This window comes from Gekko japonicus, unplaced genomic scaffold (genome assembly GCF_001447785.1).
Source record: "Gekko japonicus isolate JY-2015 unplaced genomic scaffold, Gekko_japonicus_V1.1 scaffold799, whole genome shotgun sequence".
Taxonomy (NCBI): Eukaryota; Metazoa; Chordata; class Lepidosauria; order Squamata; family Gekkonidae; genus Gekko; species Gekko japonicus.
In genome coordinates this window covers 477,477-489,056 of record NW_015170297.1, presented here as the reverse complement: position 1 = coordinate 489,056, position 11,580 = coordinate 477,477, and the positions used below count along the sequence as shown (strand labels likewise).

The 11,580-nt window shown below is 43.2% G+C and overlaps 1 non-coding gene across 1 annotated transcript; it reads left to right on the top strand.

Annotated features, from left to right (window-relative positions):
* The first annotated feature begins 11,335 nt into the window (after positions 1 to 11,335).
* On the top strand, positions 11,336 to 11,407 carry TRNAS-GGA. Its single transcript has one exon. It is a non-coding gene; the product is annotated as a tRNA-Ser (tRNA).
* The last annotated feature ends 173 nt before the right edge of the window (positions 11,408 to 11,580 follow it).

Genomic DNA, 11,580 nt, shown 5'->3' with positions numbered 1-11,580 from the left:
AGTGCTGTTTTTAAATTGTAGCAACAGAATAAACACACCTGGAATTCGTGCAAAATTCATTCTTCCTTTCCTTAGAAAGCCACAGGACTGCCCTGTTTCTGAGATTACTAGGAAGCTCCTTAGTGGTGCGAATCCACAAGTCACAACTTCTTGTGCAAGGTTTTTGGCAGGTGCTAACAAAATCCATAAAGTTATTTTAAGCAGTGGTTCTTAAATTTAATATAATATTTATTTAAATCTGAGATCTCTTTTATCAAATTTAAATTATATTTTTATTATCTGTTTATTCTTTTATGCAGGGGTCATTTTGAAGAAAAAGAGGTGCAGGTGTCAGGTTCCACAGCAAATAACTCTTCACACACGTTTCCTAAGAAGCGTTATGCTTTATTAGTGTACAAGACTGGTACCATGTCCACAGGATTATTGTTAGGAATAACTAGAAGGCGGGAACATCCCAATACATATAGCTGGGCAAGGCTACTAGCTAAGCAAATGAACTTAGAGCGCGCGCGCGGGAAGACTCCCGGCAGGATATTACATAATGAGCGGGAGAGTCGCGGGATATCCTGAGAGCAGAAAGATTCACACCAACTGTGGACCCCAAGCCCTCCCTACCTCACAAGGCCAGACTGATAACGGCGTCTAGCTCCCACGGTCTCCCTGGCATGTGTACGGCAAGCTGCTGAGCTGCAAGCGGGAGCAGGGAAGGGTAGACTACACAAATATGGCAGCTAGCTGACAGCAGGAGCTCATTAGCATAACTCATTAGCATAACTCGTTTGCATATGCCACACACCCTGACATCACCGGAAGTGTGTCAGAAGGCAACACCCACCACTCAGGCTCCGCTGGCCTCTTTTGGATTGGTAGCTATGGGGGGGGGATGCGCAGATCTGCCCTCACAGAGGAGAGAGAGCTGATACCTAAAGGTGGGGGGGCTCTGCAACTTACCTGGTTACTTCTTGCTCCTTGTGGCCTGACTGAGGGCTGCTGGGAGCAGGGGGCAGGGGCTTGCTGCATGTGCCCACCCCCTTGGCTCCTTACTGCTGGAGCTCCACTCCTGTGTGCTCCTGCAGGAAATGACCCCTGCTTTTATGTATATGCATGTATAAAATTTATGCTGGCCTTTGACCATATTAATAAATCTGAATCAAATAAGTACATTGGATGATGTAAGACTGGTGCAGACAGCAGGCACAGAGATCCAAAGTCAAGTCGACAGGCCTGGTTGCTTGGGTGCTCTGCAGTGATTTGTGCGTGCAGAAAGGGCCTAAGTCTGCTGAGAGGGGCAAGCGGATGTGCCCCCCCTCCACCTCCGTCCATGGGAGCGGAACAAGGCTGCTCTGATGTTGTTTTTTTCCTCGCCCAAGGAAACGTTAAGTGTGCCAACTTGGCTAGATTTTTAAATTTAATTTAATTTAATTTAAAATATCTTTTAGCCACCTTTCTACCATGTGGAACGCAAGGCAGCTTACAATGTACATAAAGCAATTATAAAAAACACATAAGACCACAATTTAAAATCTCAAATAGGACTGCCGATGATGATGATGATGATGATGATGATGATGATGATGATGATGATGATAATGAGAATGATAATAATAATAATAATGAGAATAATTTAGTCAAATGCAGTTCAAACTAAATCTGCTTTCAACTGCCTCTTGAAGATCGACATTGGGGGGCCAGGTATACCTCCCTAGGAAGGTTGTTCCACAATCATGGGACTGCTACTGAAAAGGCTCTCTCTTGTGGCCATCTGAGAGACCAGGGGTGTCAAACATGCAGCCCAGGGGCCGGATGAGTCCTTCAGAGGGCTTCTATCAGGCCCACAGTGGAACTGGCTGTCTTCTGCTTCTTCTTCCGGTTCTGCTGCTGCTGCATCATTGTAGGTTTGTAGCTTACAGATACACACCTGAACAACATACTCAAGATTTCAACAGCACAGACATTTTGATGCAATAATCCAGAGCAAGAGGTCTCAGTTATCAGACACTGTTAAATAAACAAAATATTGCGAGAGTGCTAATGTTTTAAGCATGTTTTTATTTTAAGTAAAAAAAACCCTTTGTGTTTGTCTCCTTTATAAAGTTTATATCTCCACAATCTGGCATTACATTTTATGACACACATGGCCCAGCCCAACAAGGTCTCATTTATGTCAGATCCGGCCCTCATAACAAATGAGTTTGACACCCCTGAGATAGACTTGGCAGGACAGCCAAGAGGGCTTCTCCCTGTGATCTTAATTCCCAGATAGGGGCAGGAGGAGGAGGAGAGGAAGAGAACTCGTGGGCACTCCATGAAACTGCAGAGCGGTTGGGTTAGAACGGATAAAAGGAAGTACTTCTTCACCCAAAGAGTGATTAACACATGGAATTCACTGCCACAGGAAGTGGTGGCAGCTACAAGCATGGACGGCTTCAAAAGGGAATTAGATAAGCATATGGAGCAGAGGTCCATCAGTGGATATTAGCCACAAGGTATAGATAGGGGCTCTGGGGCAAGTGATGCTCTGTCTTCTTGGTGCTTGGGGGGGGGGGGTCAACAGTGGGAGGGCTTCTAATGTCCTGGCCCCACTGCTGGACCTCCTGATGGTACCTGGTATTTCTGGCCACTGTGTGACACAGAGTGTTGGACTGGATGGGCCTTTGGCCTGATCCAACATTGGCGTCTCTTATGTTCTTATGTTCTTATGAGGAGGAAGTGAAGGAGGAGGAAGAAGTAGTAGTGGTGGTGTTGGATTTATACCCCACAAATCACTACCTGAAGGAATCTCAGAGCGACTTACAAATTCCTTTCCCTTCCCCTTCCCTTCCCCACAACAGACACCCTGTGAGGTAGGTGGGGCTGAGAGAGCTCCGAGAGAACTGCCCTTGAGAGAGCAGCTCTGACAGAACTGTGACTGACTCAAGGTCACCCAGCTGCCTGCATGTGGAGGAGTGGGGAATCAAACCCAGTTCTCCAGATTAGAGTCTGCCACTCTTAACTACTACACCAAACTGGCATGCGGGAGAAGATGATCCTTCAGATATCTTGGTCCCAAGCCGTGGAGGACTCTAAAGGTCAAAACCAGCACCTTGAATTATGCCCAGGAACAGATCAGTAGGGAATGTAATTGCTGTAGTATCAGGGTCACAGTTCCAGGGAGCTGTCCTCAACCAGCAGTCTACCCACAACATTCTGCACTAGCTACAGTTTCTGAACACTCTTCACGAGTAGCTCCTAGTTGAGCACACTGCAGTAGTCCAGTATGGATGTAACTAAGACATGGATCACTGTGGCTAGATCTGGCTGAACCGGAAACGGATGCAGTCGATGCACCAGCCAGGCAACATACTCTGCATCAGAGCGGACACCTGGATTCCTAGGGTGACCCCGCTGTGTCCAGCAGCACCCCCAAGCTGCGAACCTGGCTTTTCAAGGAAGGGCAGTGGAACCGATCCATGACTGGGGAGATCTAAAGTCCCTGGTCTGCCCTTCCCCCCCCCCAAGATTGCATTTCAGCTCACCTCATCCAGCCCATTACTGACTTCAAGCAGCATCAACAGCATCCTAGGAATTAGATGGGGGGGGGCATTCCCATTTTCATATTTCCTGTGATGTTACCAGCATATAGGGAAAGATTCACCTTTTTTAAAAGTCACTTTTCAGGCAACATTGGGAATGTCAGCACTCTTTTCAGTGTCCTCTGGGGTACAATTGACTCATTGAACTGCATAACCTGCCCCATATACAAGGTAGGTAACAACCTTATAAAAATGAGAATGGCTACATAAAATGTTTTGTATAAAATGTTTGGGGCACAATTCAGTCCAAGTAAAGCAATTTTAAGCTCCATTGATTCTCACGCAAGAGATCTTAGCATATACTTAAATGTCCCACTGAAATCAAAAGGTTTTGAAATGGCCTTAATATGTGTAGACTTGTGCCTTGGATAGAATGCAAAGGTGTGAGAGAGTGTGTTTGCTATCGGAGTCTTGCCTTTTTGGAGAAATGTATATGAGCTCCTTTCATGGCACCTCACCTGGTACATAAGGAAATAGAAATAAAATGGATGGCCGACCCAGAATTCCATGTACTCAAATTCTTAAAGTTCTGAAGCCAAGATCATGAGTGACAAAACCTATCATGGATGTCCCCAATATTTTCAATCATCCTCTGCCCTTGACCACATTTTAAGCATCACAGAAGTACTCTAGCTGGATCCAGGATATGAAGATCACTGACCAAGTTAAACATCTAGGTATTTGGTTAAATAAGAATAGTGATAGATATCTGAAGGCAAATTGTGACCCAGTAATAACGGAAATAATTTTAAAAAAACAGTTTTAGCTTTGGGAAACTACAAGTATATCTTTTTTTGGTCATGTAAATATGATAAAAACGATTTGGCCTAAATTAAATTTTCTATTTGGTGTTCTCCCAACTGAAATTTCAGAAAAGAGGTTAATTAAAAGAGTGACACTTTTATGAGGGATAAAAAAAACCCCAGAATATCTTATTGTAACATCTATGATAAAAAAGTAAATGGTGGTCTAGAGATTCCTAACCTTAAATTGTGTTATCAAGCTGCTAGAATAAGTAACCAGGAAGGCTGGTTATTAAGTACTGACGTAAATATGCCAACATATATATAACAATGTTTTGTAAAGGTACTCTTGAAAAGCTGGCCTTGGGTGAAGAAAGAAAACAAAAAAACCCCTCTAATACTGATAGTACCATTATGAATGTAGTACTCAATGTACCGGGATCAAGTTAAAAATAGATTGTCACCAAGATTTTCTCCTTTAGCATCCGTTATAAATGATATGATTGATGAGGTAAGCCAGGAGTTTTTATCTTTGAGAAGATGGGAATTCTCAGGTGCTAGTGATTATGGCAGTATGATAATTAAGAACCAAGTGATTACGTTTAATGAGATTAAAGATACTTTAGAGCCTAGAATTTCAGTTCTTGAATGTATCCAAGTTAGAAGCTACCTTTGCGGATTGATTTTAAAAAATGCTGTTTTAAGACCTGCAACAGATTTTGAGAAATTACTACTAGCAGTTGGTAAAAGTATCCTTTCTAGTGCATACTCCTGTTTATTGAAAACAACACTCAAACCTGATCAAAACTTCCTCAATAGGTAGCAAATAAATGTGATAGATGATTCAGCATGGAAATTAAACTAACATGGTGGGAAAATATACAGTTAAGAACTACATATAAGAAGTATTTGTCAATTGGTTTTTATGAAGAGAAGAACGAATTGGATAAAATTTGGCTCTCCTCAAATGATAAAATGATACATAAATTATATAATTTCCTATTGGAAGAATATATGGTAGATGATCTTGTCAGACCCAATGTATTAGCGTGGATGAGAGACTTAGGACATGGTATTGAAATGGATGGCTGGTTTAAAATTTGGAAAAGAACTAATTGTATGAGGGCTATCTCATTTAAAGAAAATGTGTTTAAGATATTACATAGATGGTACTGGCCCCCTGAAAGAATCGCACAATGTTTCCCAAACTGCTCAAGTAACTGTTGGAAATGTAGAAGTAATGTTGGCTCCTTTCTCCATATGTGGTGGCGATGTGTTAAAGTTCAAAATTATTGGAAGAAAATCCAGAAAATAATAGGAGAGGTGCTACGGGTAGAGTTGCCACTTAATCCTGAAATTTACTTGTTAAATATGGTCCCAAAGGAGTTTGATTACAACAAATCTTATGTGATGTTGTATATTTTAACGGCAGCAAGGATCCTTTGGGCTAAGTATTGGAAATCGGATAAAACACCTCATAAGGTCGAATTAATATATAAATCATTGGAAGTAGCAGAAGTTGATAAACTAAATGTAACCCTATATGGGAAAGATGAGAATATTTTTGAAAAACGGTGGTCGGGATTGTATGAGTGGTTAGAGAAAGAGCGAAAAATAGACTCTAAAGTATATTTAATTTTGTGTATGTTTATTTTCTTGTTAAAGTACAAAACTATAAATAATAAAACAAAGAAATTCATCTTTACTCATGGTATAAATTTTACAGCTTGACTCTCTTTTACAGAAAATCTACTGAAAATGACTTATAGGTGGCATTTAACTCCTTTAAGGCTGGCAAAGATTTATAAGGCCAATGCCAGCACATTCTGGTTCCTTAAAGAGGACAGGGCAGATTTTTTCATATGTGGTGAGAATGTATACAAGCTTCTAACTATTGGAAATTAGTGGTGAAAACTATCTCAATAGGGTTAGAAATACAAATCCCCATAGACTAGAGACTTTATTGTTGAATTACTTACCTAACACTTCTAAAGATCAACAAATGGTTGTTCTAGATATGACTGCTGCTGCCAGACTGGTTTTCGCCAGGCAATGGAAACAAAACAACAACAAAACTCCTAAATTACAAGACTGTTTAGAAATACATACTTTAGTTAAATTAATTGCTTATTGGAATAATAGAGATATTTGTAGAATAGATCTTCTATAGTCAAGAGATAAGAATGGTATAAGTAAAATAATAGTAACATTGACAGTTGTTAATGAAAAGTTCTCTATGATTAGGGGGGAATGCTGAAACGGGGTTTAGATAATTAGATTTAGATAGGCGTCATATTTTAGACATATTCTATTTTTGTCTATTCATACGCATTTTGTATTTTATGAATTATTTTATTAAATTAAAAAAGACATTCCTTTTAAGTAGGAGGATGAAGAATATGTTGTGTACCAGAATACAGAATATTTGCTTTCCAAATTATTTGATGTGCCAAACATCACCCAGTACCCAATTCTTCCATTACTTATTTTGCCTGAATATTTTGATATATATAGGTTCACTGTATTTGAGCTATCTTGACTATGGAGCTGAAATTGGCTGGATTTACACAAAATAGTCGGTGGATAAATTCCTTATTTGCTAATGGCGCATGCATGTTGGCTAAAGGACACAAAACATTTCAAGATGGAAACACATTTGGAAGTTAGCTCAGATGGGAGCTTTGCAGATCCTGGATAATATCTGAAGGAATGTATTTTTTTTCCTCAGCCAGCTTATACATTTGCCACACTATCTCGGCTCATCCTTTCTGTTTATTATGAATAAACTGAATGCAGCAATCAGCCTGCCCACCTCACTTGCATTATTGGTCTGTCGGGATAGCACAATCCAGATATGTTGAGGCATACAAGCGTCATCATGTCTGAATGCGCCAGCTAACCAGAGTATATAAATAGCCAGCTTTCTTGTAAATACTATCAATCATGATTATGTGCTGTCTGTACAGATCAGAAACATGGTCATTTTCTAATTCCCTTTTCCCCCTCTATTGGATCTCAGCCTAGCAGTGGGTTGTTTGAAACCTACACTTCAGATATTCCTATGACTGGATTGAGATTTTAATAAATTAGAACTGAATGGAGAAATTGGAGACTATTCCGGCAATGCTAGGGTTGATCAGGAACCTCACAGCCTGAGGCATGCAGTATTGTTGAATCGTTGTTGTTGCTGTTGTTGCTGCTGCTGCTGCTGCTGTTATTATTATTTTGCCATAAAGTCACAATCCACTTATGCTCAGAGGTGGTCTGCCATCGCCTTCCTCTGCATAGTGACCCTGGACTTCCTTGGTGGCCTCCCATCCAAGTACTGCCAACCAGGGCCAACCCTGCTTAGTTTCCAAGGTATGACTCGATCAGGGTAGACTGGGCTATCCAGGTCAGGGCTCTCTGTTTCTGTTTCCAGTTTAATCGGGATTTGACCAGAACGGTTGTTTCCCATGACAGATTCCACCTTCTCAGTGACTTGGTCTCAACGCCAAGCCCAGTGGTGGCAGGCAAACGGAGGGAGCCGAGTGCTGAATCCTGCCTTTTTCGTGGAAGATGAGCGAGCGAGTGGTCCTTTCCACACTTGGATCTCATCCAGGGGTCATTTCGGGGGGGGGACGCGAGGGGACGCCATCCCCCCGGGTGAGGTGTGGGGGGGCGAGGCACAGGAAGCCCCGCCCCCTGCTTCTGGCCACCCTCTGCTTCCCCCTCATTCAATCACAGGAGGAGCTGGAGGGGTGTGGCATATGCTAATGAGTTATGCTAATGAGTCCCCCTAGCTCTTTTTCTAGGAAATGACCCCTGATCTCATCCCTGTTTTTATCAGAGTTCAAATCGCGACACAATACCTTGCATTTATCCCTGGTTGCAACAGCATCCGTTTATCCTGGGACAAGTGTGGGGTGAAACCGGAGTGTCCTCAATGTAATGTGGAAACAAAAAACACCCCGAGATAATTACAGGGGTGAACTCGCATGTAGTGTAGAATGTAAATTCGGGGGCAGGGTTGGACCAGGATTTAAGGTCTAGTGCGGAAAGGACCAGTGTGTGTGAAGTGCCATCAAGTTACAGCTGACTCATGGAAACCCCTCATGGGGTTTTCAAGGCAAGAGATAAGCGGAGCTGGTTTGCCATTGCCTGTCTCTGGGCTTTCTTGGTGGGCTCCCATCCCAGTATTAACCAGGACCAACCTTGCTTAGCAGCTGAGATCTGGCAAGATCAGGCTAGTGTAGACTAGCCAGGTCAGGGTGTTGCTCTGTAGTAGTGGCCCAAGGCTCAGACAGGGATACGTCCAGCTTAAAAGATCTCAAATAGGCTCTAGTCAGAGACTTGGGGAATAACAAGCAAGTAGAGTATATAATACTGAATTAGGTGGACCACCTTATCTTGACTCCATATAAGGTAGCTTCATAAATAAACTAATTGAATCGCCTTGAGTTAAGCGTGATCAATATTCATTGCCCTCTGAATGCCCCGAACAGCAGCTTGCAACGTTGTAGTGGTATGTCGTATGAATCCGGTGGTTTAGCTGGGACTGGGCTTCTATCCATGTTTTGAGCTTTTGGGGAGAAGGGGAAGGAGATTGGATTTTGTACCCCACCCTTCATTACACAAAGGAGTCCTGGAGCAGCTTACACTCTCCTTCCCTTCCTTTTCCCAGAACGGACACACTGTGAGGTAGGTGGGGCTGAGAGAGTTCTGAGAGAACTGTGACTGACCCAAGGTCACCCAGCTGGCTTCATGTGGAGGAGGAGTGGGGAATCAAACCCAGTTCTCCAGATTAGAGCCCACCACTCTTAACCACGACACCACACTGGCTCTCAACCACTCATGGATGTCCCTGAGCCAGTGTGGTGTAGTGGTTAAGACCGGTGGACTATAACATGGGGGACTGGGTTTGATTCCCCACGCCTCCACATTCAGCCAGCTGGGTGACCTTGGGTCAGTCACAGTTCTCTCAGAGCTGTTCTCTCAGGAGCAGTTCTCTCGAAGCTCTCTCAGCCCCACCTACCTCACAGGGTGTCTATTGTGGGGAGAGGAAGGGAAGGAGATTGCAAGCTGCTCCGAGACTCTGAGTGAAGGGCATGGTATAAATCCAACTCTTCTTCTTCGGGAGTGGAATTATCTGTGCTAAGTGACTACAGGGGCATTTCGACTATTCAGAGTTGTCAAGAGATGTAGAGCTCTGCCTAGAGACGTAGGTCAACTAGTCCAGGGTTCCCCAACAGAGAATGTTGTGGTTCCCTAGTGCCATGGTGCCTGCCAACAATTTTCCTGGTGCCCACCAAGTGGGCAAGGCCAGTTGGGGCTTTTCTCTCGGAGGGCTTCTGATTGGCCACTGGTGATATAACTGGCTGTGCAGATTTTTTTTATGTTGCTTTGGCAGCAGTTGTCACCACAGCACAAGAATCTTCACTGAGTGAATGCAGGTAAGTTGTGCGCATGCCAGAAAACTCAACAATACATTCCATTTGAAAAGGCATCCTGTTAAATGTGGTGAAGTTACGCGTTAGAGTCACGCGTGCCCTCACTCCCTGACATTTTGTGATTGGTTCCACCTCCTTTAGCAGCCTTTTTTGTGGTTGCACCCTCTGCCCTGTGTCAAAATTCTGCAGGTGCCTGCAGGCTCAGAAGTTTGGGGACTCCTGGCTTACACAATCCCAGGAAACCTGAAGACTTTTCTTCCAACTCATTCCAAAAATGGGAACATTCCAAAGCTACCAAAACAACTGATTTTTACAGAATGGGCCCATCTTTAGGTACACGATCCATCTTTAGCTGCAGTAATGTAATCATTTTAAAAGGGGGGGGAAGGGGGGAGGGAGTGAATTAGCTCAGTGACAACTAAAAGATGGCTACCCTTTCTTCTATTTTGGAACGCTTTCCATGTAATGCCCAAAGCGTTTTCTGCCATCGCTTGGTTCATTTTATTTGGAGGCTAGTGTTGTAGAACAGGATGGAAATGAATGATTCTTCCCCCAATCTCTAGTTGCCTGGAGACTGGATCCCCAAAGTACAAGATGTCTCTCCTGTTCAAATTGAAACTCTAGGTGCATTGCTCATCTGTCATTTCGAGTTCATACATTTGTTGTGTGAATACCATTTCTCTTGTATAGCGACTCTTCTTCCCGGGCTTATAAACTGAACACCAGGCTGCTGCTTGAAATATCAAAGGGTGGTTAAGTAACCCAGTTTATCATGCCAAACTCAATGTTGCATATAAGTCACCAATTTGGCATTTTTTATTCAATACCCAGTAGAAAAAAGCGGGGGGGGTGGATAACTGCTGATGTAAAATTGAAAGACAAATACACTGTAGCTGCTAAAACAGAAAACAGTATACAATGTGCCAGATGGGTGGTTTCACTCCTATTTCATTTTTTAAACAAAAGAAAAGCTACATCTAGTACCCACTGCATTGTAACATCTTTTCCTTTCTCTGTACAATTCACACCTCAGTTACAACACTGTGCTTGGTTTCAGCGATATTTTTTTTCTAATACTTTTTATTTTTATTTTCTCCTCCTTCCATTGATCTCACAGTGGCATACATGTTTTTCCTTGCCTGTAGTTTTAAGCTTACAACAATTCCATGAGTAGAGTCACCAGCTCTGGGTTTGGAAATTTGGGGGGGGTTGTGGGTGGAGTCCGGGGAGGGTGGGGTTTGGGGAGGGACCGCAGTGGGGTATAATGCCATAGAGCCCACCTTCCAAAGCAGCCATTTTCTCCAGGTGAACTGATCTCTGTCATCTGTAGATCGGTTATAAACAATGCTTCCTCTAAGCTGTGGAGTTTTGTGAGCAAAAATTCTACTTTGTGAGCTACTGGCATTAAAGCTGTGAGCGAGCGATTTGGCTACTGCATAAATTAGTTTGCTCTCGAGCCACCCTTCCTGGGCTAAGACAAAAAAGTGGGAGCCGGAGGCTAAAAAACTGTGAGCTAGCTCCCACCAACTCAGGAGAGGTTGGCAACCCTACCCATGTGATAGGTTTGGATGACAAAAAGAGTGACTGTCCAAAGGCTGTGGCTCAGCGGTAGAGCATCTGTTTGGAATGCAGAAGGTCCCAGGTTCAATCCCTGGCAGCATCTCCAGTGAAAAAGATCTGGCGGTAGGTGATGTGAAAGACCTCAGCCTGAGACCCTGGAGAACAGCTGCCAGTCTGAGTAGGCAATACTGACTTTGATGGACCAAGGGGGTCTGATTGTGTATAAGGCAATTTCATGTGTTCATGTGTCACCCAGTGAGCTCACCGATCAGCAGG